Here is a 10,000-nt window from a genome sequence, read left to right on the forward strand (position 1 = left end):
GCTGTACTTTAATGTTTAGACTAAGATTAATATTAATACAGTCTGAAAAGAGGAGTAAATTTAAGATAAAATATGATGATCCAAATAAATAAAAAAATGAAATCGGAACTAATGTTAGAAAATTTAAATCAACATTTAAAAAAGCCAATAAAGCTGCAAATTCAAACATTGACTGTAATCATTTTATTGAATATTTTCTAAATTCCCACATGAGGGTCAGAGGTGTGGTGAGAAGTGGGTGTCAGACACTGGACAAGTCACCAGTCCATCACAGAGACAACCTTTCCCTCTCACAATCACACTTACAGTCAATTATGTCAACATTTCAACATTTAACCTGCATGTTTTTAAATTGTTGAAGGAAAAAAAACTCACACGGAGAACATGCAAACTCCCGCAGGAAGACCTGATACATATATATATATATATGTACGTATATATGTATGTATATATATGTATATATATATATGTATATATATATATGTCTTATGAACATAATTGGCTCAAACAGCCTAAATGCACAAATTTGCTCTCTTTGCATCTCATGCAGGCTTCCTTCCCAGGAACTCTGCGTTTTTCAATGAAATTAAGCAAATGCTTACGAACTGCAGTTTTCTCTGCTTCACTCCATGCCCTCCTCACTACTTTGGGTAGTTCTGTAATAGACAGAAGATGAAGATATAAACAGTCTGGACTGTAAATGCTTTTTCTTTTGGTTTAAAACAACTTGCCTGTTTCTTTCATTTGTTTTGTGTTTTCCTTCTTCTTTGAAGGACTTTGGGTATGACTAGATGTTGGACTTTGGTCTATAACAGGAACAGATGAATGCAGCTGTTAATCAATGAAATCACACAAATAGTCAGTAATACAGACCATAGTCAGGAGTCAAATGTCGGCACAGGGCGGCCATCTTGCCACTGTCAGCTCACTCACCCATACATGGACTTTTTAAATAACCATAACATGTGTTGTAGTGGTGCATGGACTTTTTAAAGAACCGTAACATGTGTTGTAGTGGTGCATGGACTTTTTAAAGAACCATAACATGTGTTGTAGTGGTGCATGGACTTTTTAAAGAACCATAACATGTGTTATAGAGGTACATGGACTTTTTAAATGACCGTAACATGTGTTGTAGAGGTACATGGACTTTTTAAAGAACCATAACATGTGTCCATGTACCTCTATAACACATGTTATGGGTGAGCGAGCTGACTCTGGCAAGATGGTCGCCCTTGTGCCGAAATTCCACTCCACTGGCCAGCAGTGCAGACGAAACATCTACCCTTTATTATGTAGATCTCTGGTCAGAATAGTCAGGGTCATGTGTATTTCATTTGGCTACTCGTGTTCAAATTTCAGAGAATAAAACAAACAAACTCCCATAACTTACAATTATCTGTATGTCCATCCAACCCTAACCCACTGCAGGGGGTAGGTCTCTTTCTAGGGTGGAAGAGTTCAGGACCTTGGTCTGAAAATCAAACAAAACAAAAAGATTACAGATAAGAAACCACAAAAAAATACACTACTGCACTACATTACTTGTGAACACAAAACAGTGATGTCATAGCCCCGCCTTTCTCTCTGCTGTCATTCACTGTCTTGTGTTGTGATGGTTTGACAGTGTTACCAAATAATGTTAATTAATTAACTAAAGTCAGTCTGAAAAGACACAGAGATCACAAGGACACGTCCTTGTCCACACTTCAGACACAGAGTGATGATTGAAGATGAACAGTGAAACTGAATTGTAATATAAGGCCTAATCAAAACCTTAACTTTTTACTTAAATATCTTACAGAAGCCCACAATCCTCATGTGGAGGATAAAGTGGTAGGAACTGGGTGGATGGAGGGTCTGTATGTGAGTGTGTGTGTGTGTGGTCACAGTCTCCCTTACATAGTTCTTATAGATTTCCTGATTAAAACACACAAAACTCACCATCATCATCATCATCATCCTCAGGGCAGGGGGCATGTCTCTTTTTAGAGATGAGGTTAGAGCTTTTGTCTGAAAAAAAAAAAAAAAAGATATTTTATTAATCTGTGGAGTAAGTGAAGTCAAAGTATGTTTGTCAAGTTCACAGGAAATGACCTCTTGCTTTCACAGACTTCTTTCTTTTCTTCTGAGAAGGTTTCTGACTGAAACTCAGGTTCTCATCTACAACAGAAACACATAAAAATCCATAAACACACATCAGTGGAGGTTCATGTGTAAACATTATTAAACAATTGTTGAAAAAATAATGAATAATAAAGATATTGGGACATAAAGAAAGATATTGTACACAAATAAGACCTGTTTTTAAAATAATAATTATAAACAATAATAACAATGATAATTATGACAAGTAATTCATACACTTAAGAGAAAAGTATCACTCCTGAAGTTTTTTTTTATATATAAAATCCATGAAAACAAACAACTCACCATCATCCTCACTTTTTAAAGAACAATAACATGTGTTGTAGTGGTGCATGGACTTTTTAAATGACCATAACATGTGTTGTAGAGGTGCATGGACTTTTTAAATGACCATAACATGTGTTGTAGTGGCACATGGACTTTTTAAATGACCGTAACATGTGTTGTAGAGGTACATGGACTTTTTAAATAACCATAACATGTGTTGTAGAGGTACATGGACTTTTTAAATAACCATAACATGTGTTGTAGTGGCACATGGACTTTTTAAATGACCGTAACATGTGTTGTAGAGGTACATGGACTTTTTAAATAACCATAACATGTGTTGTAGTGGTGCATGGACTTTTTAAAGAACCGTAACATGTGTTGTAGAGGTACATGGACTTTTTAAATAACCATAACATGTGTTGTAGAGGTACATGGACTTTTTAAATGACCATAACATGTGTTGTAGAGGTGCATGGACTTTTTTAAATGACCATAACATGTGTTGTAGAGGTGCATGGACTTTTTAAAGAACCATAACATGTGTTGTAGTGGTGCATGGACTTTTTAAATGACCTTAACATGTGTTGTAGAGGTGCATGGACTTTTTAAAGAACCATAACATGTGTTGTAGAGGTGCATGGACTTTTTAAATGACCATAACATGTGTTGTAGTGGCACATGGACTTTTTAAATGACCGTAACATGTGTTGTAGAGGTACATGGACTTTTTAAATAACCATAACATGTGTTGTAGTGGTGCATGGACTTTTTAAAGAACCGTAACATGTGTTGCAGTGGTGCATGGACTTTTTAAAGAACCGTAACATGTGTTGTAGTGGTGCATGGACTTTTTAAAGAACCATAAGATGTGTTGTAGAGGTGCATGGACTTTTTAAATGACCATAACATGTGTTGTAGTGGCACATGGACTTTTTAAATGACCGTAACATGTGTTGTAGAGGTACATGGACTTTTTAAATAACCATAACATGTGTTGTAGTGGTGCATGGACTTTTTTAAGAACCGTAACATGTGTTGTAGTGGTGCATGGACTTTTTAAAGAACCGTAACATGTGTTGTAGTGGTGCATGGACTTTTTAAAGAACCATAACATGTGTTGTAGTGGTGCATGGACTTTTTAAATGACCATAACATGTGTTGTAGAGGTGCATGGACTTTTTAAATGACCATAACATGTGTTGTAGTGGCACATGGACTTTTTAAATGACCGTAACATGTGTTGTAGAGGTACATGGACTTTTTAAAGAACCATAACATGTGTTGTAGTGGTGCATGGACTTTTTAAAGAACCGTAACATGTGTTGCAGTGGTGCATGGACTTTTTAAAGAACCGTAACATGTGTTGTAGTGGTGCATGGACTTTTTAAAGAACCATAAGATGTGTTGTAGAGGTGCATGGACTTTTTAAATGACCATAACATGTGTTGTAGTGGCACATGGACTTTTTAAAGAACCATAACATGTGTTATAGAGGTACATGGACTTTTTAAAGAACCATAACATGTGTTGTAGTGGTGCATGGACTTTTTAAAGAACCATAACATGTGTTATAGAGGTACATGGACTTTTTAAAGAACCATAACATGTGTTATAGAGGTACATGGACTTTTTAAATGACCGTAACATGTGTTGTAGAGGTACATGGACTTTTTAAAGAACCATAACATGTGTCCATGTACCTCTATAACACATGTTATGGGTGAGCGAGCTGACTCTGGCAAGATGGTCGCCCTTGTGCCGAAATTCCACTCCACTGGCCAGCAGTGCAGACGAAACATCTACCCTTTATTATGTAGATCTCTGGTCAGAATAGTCAGGGTCATGTGTATTTCATTTGGCTACTCGTGTTCAAATTTCAGAGAATAAAACAAACAAACTCCCATAACTTACAATTATCTGTATGTCCATCCAACCCTAACCCACTGCAGGGGGTAGGTCTCTTTCTAGGGTGGAAGAGTTCAGGACCTTGGTCTGAAAATCAAACAAAACAAAAAGATTACAGATAAGAAACCACAAAAAAATACACTACTGCACTACATTACTTGTGAACACAAAACAGTGATGTCATAGCCCCGCCTTTCTCTCTGCTGTCATTCACTGTCTTGTGTTGTGATGGTTTGACAGTGTTACCAAATAATGTTAATTAATTAACTAAAGTCAGTCTGAAAAGACACAGAGATCACAAGGACACGTCCTTGTCCACACTTCAGACACAGAGTGATGATTGAAGATGAACAGTGAAACTGAATTGTAATATAAGGCCTAATCAAAACCTTAACTTTTTACTTAAATATCTTACAGAAGCCCACAATCCTCATGTGGAGGATAAAGTGGTAGGAACTGGGTGGATGGAGGGTCTGTATGTGAGTGTGTGTGTGTGTGGTCACAGTCTCCCTTACATAGTTCTTATAGATTTCCTGATTAAAACACACAAAACTCACCATCATCATCATCATCATCCTCAGGGCAGGGGGCATGTCTCTTTTTAGAGATGAGGTTAGAGCTTTTGTCTGAAAAAAAAAAAAACAAAGATATTTTATTAATTTGTGGAGTAAGTGAAGTCAAAGTATGTTTGTCAAGTTCACAGGAAATGACCTCTTGCTTTCACAGACTTCTTTCTTTTCTTCTGAGAAGGTTTCTGACTGAAACTCAGGTTCTCATCTACAACAGAAACACATAAAAATCCATAAACACACATCAGTGGAGGTTCATGTGTAAACATTATTAAACAATTGTTGAAAAAATAATGAATAATAAAGATATTGGGACATAAAGAAAGATATTGTACACAAATAAGACCTGTTTTTAAAATAATAATTATAAACAATAATAACAATGATAATTATGACAAGTAATTCATACACTTAAGAGAAAAGTATCACTCCTGAAGTTTTTTTTTTTATATAAAATCCATGAAAACAAACAACTCACCATCATCCTCACTGCAGGGGGCAGGGGAACAGAGGTCACGACCTTTATCTGACAAAACAAACAAACCCACAGACATTATTCCGTATGTGTGTGAAAGGAATTCACTGTATGTGAGAAAAACAACTGAAAATAGTAAAAACATTTCATTTGTAACTCAGACATTATTCTTACATTTGACAAGCAAATATTATAACCTTTAATACACTTTTTGAAAGTGAATGAATGAATTGCTGAAGCTCTAACAGAGACAAGATAAAAATAGAGTGAGTTTTTAGTTTTTCAAACCTTACCTTCATCCTCTTCATCTGTTTCTATCGGAGAGGTCACATGACTCTGTGTCGGTGTGGGACTTTCACCTGAGAAAAAGCCAACAGTCAAATATTAATACAGAGTATTTTAAAGAAACAATTCTGTACAGGTAGAAATATGTAGTTTGTGTATTTATCAAACTAGTGTCCAGCTATAGGTGTTGACAAAAAACAACAACACAGACAGCTGTTACACAACAACATGGTGTGTACATAAAAACAACAGTGTGTGTACATACATACCAGACACAGAGGGATGGAGTGTGTTAAAGTTCCTCCCTGTTAAGGTGCTACTGCCTTGTTCCATAGCAAACAAAAGCTTGCTAATCTTTGCTATCTGAAAGGTTTTGTCAGTCTGTCTGTAAAAGTCCCGGTGAACTCTGATGTCATGACCCATGAACCGAGCAACTTGTTCCAGCTCTTGTTCGTCAAGATCCAGGAGCTGGCAAAGTGTGGCCACCTGTTTTCTTAGTTTAGTTGACCTGAGGAGCTCAGGGTTTTCTGCTTTGCTCTCCTCTGCATATTTCCGCAGACAGTCGCAGCCACGTATGTTCGTCAGCACACCAGCTCTGGCAAAGAGGTAGGGATTTTCAATGGGAACACCAGCTTCATCTCTCCATTTCAACAACACTTGGATTGACTCCATCATCCTGTGTGTGAAAAAAACAGGAACCTTCTTCCCTCTTTTTCCTCGGACCTCGATGCGAGTCAGCTGTTTGCTCAGTTCCTTCTCTAAAGGAGACAGAGTGCTGTAAATGTCCTCATTGATAGGATTAGTGTTGACTTTTTTGTAGGCTTCGAGAGTCAAGCGCGATGCTTCTCCTTCACGACGCTTATTAAAAACAATCAGCTGTGCCAGAATGCTCTCATTTAACACCTTGTATGCAGTCAAACTCAGCTGCTGCTCCAGTTCAGCTCTGGCTTTGTCTTCCACCATCCTGAGATGATCTCTAAGTGCCATGACATTTTTTGTGAGGTGAATGTCATCGGGTTTGTTCCACCTCTTCTCCTGCATGCTCTGGTGAGCAGATACCGCAACATGAGTTTTCCAATTTTTTTCCAACAGCTCCAAAAACTTTTTTGCCTTTTTTTCTGCCAGGTCATCATCGTTCATGAGACTTTGCCCAATCAACACCTCCACTGCTCCTTTCAGGCAGAATCCCACTCTCACTGCTGTTGAGGGTTTCCCATATTCATTTTTGCTTGGACTGAATTCTGTTAATTTCTTGGCTGCATTGACCACAAGCAGAAATTTCTTGGGGACACATATGTCTTCCAAAGTCCTCACAGTACTGTCCATAGCTTTGGCAGTCAACATGAATCTACCAAGCTCCCTCATTCTTTGAGATATATAGTTGTGCTTGGACTTCACACGACCATGTTTTGCATACAGTGATTCCCCATAGTTGCAGATCAATGAATCGCCCCTGATGTGGAAGGACACGTCATCCTGTCTCATTTTATTAATAATAGCCTGACATCCACTAGATGAAGCCATTATAGGAAGCAGGCGTGCTGAAACACTCTGTACTGCCCCTCTGGTCTTTCTCTTGTTGTCTGTCTCACTGCTGGTTTTAAGTTTACATGATCCCTGGTGTCTCCACAAATCAGTCCTAGAAAACATGCCGTAGCAGAATTTACAAGGCAAATAGTGCCATGCAGATGTTTTATGAGACGGCTGCTTTACAGTTACTATCTGTCCTTTGCCTTCAGCCAGGACCCTCACATTGTGCTTAAAATCTCCTTTCCTTCTAATTTGTTCTAAAAGAACTTTTCTTTGTGGTGACTTTGATGCAAAGCTGAATGCATGTGCCACATCCTTTACCTCCATATGCTTCCTCTGCAAGTGCCTCGCCATCTTGTTATTTGGCTGATGGCAATACAAACAATAATGTTTTTTGTCCCATGATCTTTTGTTGTCTTTTCTTTTTGTACATGTCTTAACAGTCACATTAACACTAACTTCAGTTTTGGTTGTCTTTGTTTTCTTATTTTGCCCCTTCACATACGTTCTTAGGTTCTTTTTTTTTCTGATTGTGAACTTGCCTTTGAGTGGATCTTCTTCCTGATCATCATCATCCTGATCTTCCTCATGGTCATCATCCTGATCTTCCTCATGGTCACCATCCTGATCTTCCTCATGAGCTTCTTCCTGGTCATCATCTTGTCCTTCTTCCCAGTCATCATCCTGATCATCTTTCTGATCCTCTTCTTGATCTTCATCCTGATCTTCCTCATAGCCATCATCCTGATCTTCCTCCTGTCCTTCTTTTTGATCTTCTTCTTTATTAAAATCTGGGTCATCATCCTGATCCCCACCCTGATCTTCTTCAGCCAATATTGTACTTGTAGATTTGGGCTCATCAGTGTCAAAGTCCGTGTCCACGTTTTCAACCACATCACTGGGTGTAGATTCATAATATTTGGGATCATAGTCAGGGTCCCTCACGTAACAGTCCACATCTGACCCCTCACTGGACATGTCAGGGGATGAGACCAGCTGCAAGTAAAACACAATCATGAGCATCTTCACTGAGCAGCTGGACCATCATTAACTCGTTAGTGACCTTGTTACCATGTCAGTCATCAGTCTAAACATTAGAAATCTTTGTTTTAAAAACACAAACATTCCAGAACATCAGTCACACTTTTCACATCTGGCAAAGCTACAGATCTTAATAATAATTAGCCTTTAACATAAAGTTAGCAAAAGCAATAATAAATATAATAATACACCATAGCAATAATTCATCCAGCACACCAACTATTGTATCATTAATAACAGGGATATCACATACTGTAAGTAACTCTTAATATTTAGTACACTTTTACATCTTTGACACAAAATGTTATTCAAATCTCTTCAAAGAACGTTTCCTTATTTTCTGTTTAAACTAACTGTTTTAAATAGTTTGGTTAATGTTCAGTAAAGAAAAAGTGTGAAGAGCAGTGTTTTCTATGCATCACTGTGTCCCTCACCTGCTCCCTGTGTCACACTCACACACATACACAGATACCTACAGTACTGCACGTTTCATTTATTTTGCTTTAAAACTATTTTAAACATTTAGATAGTTACACAATAATGTCACATTTCAGCTTTTCAACTAAATAAAAGTTAAAAAAGCTAAAATGTCTTACTCTTAATTAATTACTAACTAATTAAAACAATTAAATAAAACATTTTTTGTGTTTCACTTTCTGTGAAAACCAAAGCAAGGCTGAAACTGGAAGGACATTAACGTGTGCCCGTGCGTCAACGTAATTGCAAGCCCACGTTTCTTGTAAGGAAGCAGCAGTGTCAAAGCGTGCTGCAGTGTAAAAGTGTGCTGCAGTGTAAAAGCTTACAGCACCTGGTATTCCCAGGCAGTCTCCCATCCAAGTACTAACCAGGCCCGACCCTGCTTAGCTTCCGAGATCAGACGAGATCGGGCGTGCTCAGGGTGGTGTGGCCGTAAGCCGACGGGCAGGTGACACAGACTCCTTTTATAGACCAGGCAAGGCCCCCTGCTCGTGGAGGGGCTCAAAAGTCAGCCTTCCGAACACACTGCACTTGAGCCTTTATCGCCACTACCTGCTACACTCTATTCCAGTATTTGGAAGCTACACCGAGATGGGTAAGCTGCTGTTGGTGCCGTCAGGTCCAGTTGTTGCTGAATCTATAGGAAATGACAGCCAGGTATGCCAGTGAAAAGGTCGAGTGTTTCCTCTCCAATGTGTGCTGGAGGTTGAAGTTGAACACAGCACAGCATTAACGAGCGCCTGAGTCAAGGCATTGGACTCTGGGACTATCCATTTCCTGCACCATCGGCCAAAGAGCTGTGTCTGGGAACAGCCACCCAGTGCTGGGCAAGTACACCTCATACTTACCTGGCAGGGGAGACACCATGATCAAGAAGGTGGTTCACCCAGGGCGAGGCTCAGCCATTGCACTCTGGTTGTGCTGACCCCTGCAAATTCCCCAAACGTGGGAATCTTGACTGCATAATTTTTGCTGGTGGGGTACTGCGTCCGCGCTCTCCCCCGATGACGTAGTTGTAAGCAAAGGTCAGCCGCCCAAAGTTCCGCCTTGTGTGCCCATCTCCAGGCTTCTCACGTGCTCGCAGAGCGACATCCCCAGTCTTTCCAAGTTGCTGGGAATGGGATGGTTGTGGGTGTTGTCTTTTAGCTCTAAGGAAATGTCATGCTCCCTTTCCCGGCTCTTTGTAGGAGAACTGGATTGATGGAGATGGATCCATGGCCATCATGCCAAGGGTTAATACTTTGGCGCTTGTTCCGTCCACTCCTGTACATTGACCTGATATTGAAGCGATGCCAGGAGC

At 39.2% G+C, this 10,000-nt stretch overlaps 2 non-coding genes across 2 annotated transcripts; one reads left to right on the plus strand and one right to left on the minus strand.

Annotated features, from left to right (window-relative positions):
* Positions 1-9,019: 9,019 nt before the first annotated feature.
* On the minus strand, positions 9,020-9,138 carry LOC131450392 (5S ribosomal RNA). Its single transcript, XR_009235305.1, has one exon. It is a non-coding gene; the product is annotated as a 5S ribosomal RNA (ribosomal RNA).
* A 402-nt stretch (positions 9,139-9,540) lies between these two features.
* On the plus strand, positions 9,541-9,704 carry LOC131450144 (U1 spliceosomal RNA). Its single transcript, XR_009235081.1, has one exon. It is a non-coding gene; the product is annotated as a U1 spliceosomal RNA (small nuclear RNA).
* Positions 9,705-10,000: the final 296 nt, after the last annotated feature.

This window comes from Solea solea, unplaced genomic scaffold (assembly GCF_958295425.1).
Source record: "Solea solea unplaced genomic scaffold, fSolSol10.1 scaffold_41, whole genome shotgun sequence".
Lineage (NCBI taxonomy): Eukaryota > Metazoa > Chordata > Actinopteri > Pleuronectiformes > Soleidae > Solea > Solea solea.